The sequence below is a fragment of the Lissotriton vulgaris genome, chromosome 1_1 (genome assembly GCF_964263255.1).
Source record: "Lissotriton vulgaris chromosome 1_1, aLisVul1.2, whole genome shotgun sequence".
Classification (NCBI taxonomy): Eukaryota; Metazoa; Chordata; class Amphibia; order Caudata; family Salamandridae; genus Lissotriton; species Lissotriton vulgaris.
The window spans coordinates 1,209,630,986-1,209,636,364 of NC_141685.1; positions in this window are offsets into that span (position 1 = coordinate 1,209,630,986).

A 5,379-nucleotide genomic window follows, 5' to 3' on the forward strand; every position below is an offset into this window, starting at 1 on the left:
GAACTCTGCCAGAGTCTTAGAGATGGAGGTGAGGTCAGCTGTGAAATCTTGCACATAGAGAAGTAAATAATCTGCATATAGTGATAGGATGTGAATGGTTCCCACCAGCCATATACCCTATTGTCTGCCCTCCTCCCTCAGATGAATCACCAGTGGCTCCATTGCTAAAGCAGAGAGCAGTGGGGAGAGTGGGCAGCCGTGCTGTGTACCTCTCAACACTGCGAAGGGGGATGATATCTGTCGGCCCAATCTGATTCTGGAGGTGGGTTTTGTGTACGATAGCTTAGTTATGCATATAGTCGTGGGACCACTCCCATCTTCTGAAGCACCAAGAAGAGGTACGACCATGACAACATATTAAAGGCCTTTTCCAGGTCTAGAATCATGAATGCAGCAGGAGGATACCTATCTTGGACCTAGCCCTGAGCCTAGAACAGCCACTGAATGTTGTGGGAGGTGCATCTCCAAGGGAGAGAACCTGCATTGGTCCCAGTGCACTAGTGTTGGGATAACAGATACATACCGCTCTGCACAATATCTTGCCAAAGATTTTTTAGTCTGCGAAGAGCAGGGCTATTGACTGTTAGGATGTCAATCGGCGTGTGTAGGAAGGTGGATATCTGACTTTGGTTACCCCCAAACTTTTGCCTGGTGTTTAGCTGGTTTTTGACATAGTTGGCCTGGGATCCTGCTCTTCAGGGCCCCAGGCCGATTGCTCTCTCCTTAAAATGGACTCCATGTACCGTAGGTGCATACACAATTGGACCTGGTTCACCTTATAGGACCCTGTAACAGTGTACCATAGGTACCCAGGGCATAGGTGTAGCCAAGGTCTACCAGGGGCTGCAGCATGTATTGTGCCACCCCTGGCCTAGCCTCCATATTTGACACAACTGGCGGATCACTCAGCTGGGGTAAGTTGGTGTAATCACCTCTTACTTAGATATAGTATATCTATATCTAACCTAACTGGACACATAGTAACCTATAAGTCACTCCTATGGCAGGCCTTAACAATCCTGGAGGCAGAGTGCATGGTTTCATGTGAGATGGTGCTCTGGCATGAGCTGAGCCCATCTGCAGCTGTCGGGAACAACTCCCTTAGCTGTTACGGGATATTGCCATACCATATACTCTTAAGTGCATTATAATCCTCGCGGTTATATGCTAACTTTGGTTTGGTTTTATCAAAACATGTCGAGTAAGGTGTCATACGATTTGGAATACTATCCCCTCGACAGTTCTGTCGACAGGGATAGCATTCCACCCTTCTAGAGGGACACGACATGTACATAACCTGAACCCCGGTTAAAGTTAAACTCGAGCCTCAGCATCACAAAATGGATGCTGCCACCACAGACACAAGTCTGACCTCCTGCTGCTGGGAGTCCTTCCAGCGAGGGAGGCTTGGACAAAGGGTTTCCTGCCTTGGGAGGTGCGAGCACCACCCCAGACAGGATTTTGTGTATTGGGTAGGACAGGGCTGAATAGAATCAGACATGCCCGGGGCACACAAGGTGTCCTCGTGCATAAGCCAGTCCAAACCGGTACTGGGGCTTTCCAGCCCCAGTCCTGGCTCGGAGCTGGACAATGGAAAGGGGGTGTAACCACCCCCCTTCCTGGTCCCACCCAGAGGAGGGACCTAGCAGGTGATCCACCCCTCAGTTTGGGAATAAGAGTGGGAGCAGTGCCATAGCAACTCAGATCATCCTGAATCAACTTGAAACTAAGAAGACGACTGGACTTCGACATTCTGCTGCACAGAAGACTGAAGAGCATCTCCCTTGTGGCCTAGGAGTGGCCACCCTGTGAACACAGGCACCATCCAGCAACTCGACGTCTGCTTTGCCGCCGCCTCCTGCCGGAGCCCTAGCCCAGAGCTCAACGAGACCCAGATGTCCAGACTTTTCACCGCCCGATCCACAGTCCCTGCAAAGAAGGGACCCGTGGAGGCACCGAGAGATGTGGGACCGGACATCTTGAAATACCCCCGAGAAGCTGACTGCGCAGCACCCAAGGCATCCTCGATGCTGTGCTTTGGGGATTTAGAAGCCCCACAACAGAGCAGCCCTTGCTCTGAAGATCAGCCCCCCAGCATCTCCACAATCTGTGTGGGGTGATTTTGCATCGTGCCACTTGACGCACCATCCCGGCCACTTGCCACGTGGTCAGCGGCCATCTTGGCGACGAAACCTACAATTTACACTGCGGGTCTGGTTGCTCCAGACTTGCCCTCGCTCCTGTAAAAAGGAGCACCCGCTCTGACCTTGCTGGTCCGAGTGAGAAGCTTGCATCGATTCCTGCATGGCTTGCATTAGCCATGGCCTGTTTGCTCCGATCAAGAAGCCAACACCGCCAGTAGCTAGAACCTTTATGGTACAGCTTGTGACCAACGCCTGGACATCCTTGACCTCTTCCTGACCACGTGGCTGCAGAGACAATCTTCACCTCATCACCTGTTTGCACCCAACATCGCCTGGTTCCATCCTGGTTCCATGGTAGTCACTGGCTAGTGACTTTGAACATTGTCCCCTCTGCTTTCAGGCCTTCACCACTTGAGATCCACCCTTGGATCCACCGGAACTCCTCTCGTCTCAACGCCTGCAGCATCTTCAGCTCCAAGCACCATCGACCTGCGTGACGAAACCCGACACTACTTCGCACCTGTGCACCCGCTTCCTGTGGGTGAGGTAACTCAGCAACGCCGGTGTTCCTACACTGGTATACACTTCTAGTGCCTAGGTATAAAGTTTTGTCCTTCTAGGTCAGCCAGAAGGTTAATTAAACACTAACTTTGTAACTTTTACGCACCATTGACATTACATTGGTATATGCGTGCACTTTCCGCACTGCACCCGAGTCCAGTGGGCCTTTCCCGACTTCTTCACTGTTAGTACCGAACAGCTCCAGCGATTCCCAAGGCCCTAGGCCTACTTCCTTTCAGCTAGGTGGTTCTTATACCACTACGTCTTTTGGATCTACCCATAACAATCTCTTGAGGAAGCAGAAAAAAGACGAAACCTCTATTGTAGACAGCAAAAACTCTCAACATACTTATTCCACCCCGGGCAACTGTTCCTTGCCCCCAGCAGAGGACAAAGGATCATTTCAATTATTGCAAACTCAGCTGGAGGGTACCCTGTGTACAACAAAGGCCTGCTTAGTTCCAACACAGCCTCTCGATATCACCCTGGTGACCCCAATGGAGCCCCACCGGTTTTGCACCAACAAACAACGACGGCACAAATACACGGGGAAGACAACTTTGTGCCTCTCAATAGCAGCCAACCACCCTCAGCATCACCAACCTCAATCACTCCAATCGCGTCACCAGTATTAAGCCCCCTGCACACGATTTTTTCGGCACCCGGATTAACAAATCTCCCACTGCAAAATAAGCAAGAACTGCCCGAATCGAATGATCAGCTCATCTCAGATTTATCTCTCTTCTTCAAGACCAATCAAATCTCTCCCAGGCACATCCCAAACTATAAGTCTAACCCCGAAGAACACATAGCAACCAGCGCTTGGCCGCAACTCCTCCAGACCCTCCAACAAACTGTTAACACACTAAATTACCACTTGGTAAAACTGGAGGTGGATCTATTAAACACTCTGGCTTTATTTACGTCCGGGATCGACAGCAAACTGGATAAACTAAACAATTTAATCTTAAGGGCACAAGCATCCGCAAAGCTCTCCCAACCAGTCTGCTGCTGCTCCCCAATCATAGACTCTCTCTCCCTGCTTCCAGAATGTCTGTCTACTGTCATAAGGGAAGTGAAGCTGATGAGGGGAGGAAACGTTAGCACGACACCTCCCTCCCCTCCACAGCAAGAACAACTACACCTCACCCGAGACGGGCAGAGCCACCACGGCCAACCACAACCAAAACTGACAGACGACAAAGGTCCATCATGTACCTTAATTGGGTCTACAATTGGCCCAGACCAAGCTGTGACTGGGTCAAAAGCTAGTCCAGTGCCCCAGACTGCCCCAACAGTGGAAGTTCCCCCACCGCTCCCCCCAGCATGCAGTAAGAGAGAGCGCAAACGCCAACGCAAAAAGAGAAACAAACTCAGGGAAAGCTCCAATGTGGTCCACCAGAAACTCTTCGCTCTTTTTCTAAAAACAGAAAATAAAAAATCTCTTACCACCACTAGTGCATTATCGCCCACGACAAATAATAATGGAGACCCCCCAGTGACAGCTACTCAACAACAAGCGAGGAGTCACCAGGATCAAAGTACTGCAAATCTGGACCCAGAAACGGACAAACTTTGCGTACCCAAAAAAAGCATAATGCCGACCCCAGACAAGACACGTGCAACTGGGCCCATAACGACAATAGGGAAACCTAAAGCTCCAACAGCTTTAATCTCATTCGCTTCTGACAATGTAACCTCAAGACCGAACTTCTCTAAAACCATTTGCAATAATCTAATAACCCCGACCAGTCACAGCCCACCATTGAAGATGGCCACTCAAAGACTGACACAATAGACATGCGAAACCAACCCAGTCACACCACCCAAAAAACTGGACAATATGCCTCCAAATGCATCGGACGGGAGCAAAAACGACCCATCACACCACCAGATCTTACTGGTTCCCGAATATGAATCCAAGGGTCAGCATGACATTCTTAATAGATCCAATCTGATAAAACTTGTGGAAGGCATCCCAGGGCTTGCAGGGCTGTCAACGGACAGCATAGATTCCATCAAATTTCTCCCTCCCAGAGGTAACCAACCGTGAAAAGTCACTGTGGTGACCTTTAACTCGGCCAGTTGGGTAGGAGCTTTTTTGGAACATAGGTCCATCCTGCGTAACTGGGGAATTAGAGTGTACCCATACTTCACGCCAGGGTATCCAATCTCCCTGCTCACCAGACTAACGCCACCCAGACAACCGACCGCCTCCAAACCATTAGTACTAGCGAGGTCCTACTCCATCCTAAAAAATGCGTCAGAACCAGAAGCTCGACCCAAACCATTCAAAAAAGAAGGCGCCCAGGTTGACTCAAGCGAAGGCTGGGGGTGGCTGCCAGCGCTCCTGTCCTCAAAAAATGCAAACTGACCGTCCGTGGCTGGGAAGCAGGTGAATAAATATAAACTCCCCGGAAAACCACACTCGGTAGCAGAATCACAGGCAAAAAAAGACAACAGACAGGGGCCGTCGCCATTTTCACTGTGCTCATGGAACATCAGTGGGCTCCATCAAAAAACCTTTAACAATGACACTCTGGCTTTCATACGCAAACACAAAGCAATCACACTACAGGAAACCTGGGCCACAGAGGGCCGCCCCATCGCAGGCTACATTGAATTTTGGAAGCCAGCACTAAGGGACAGCCATTACGGTCACCCTAAAGGCGGT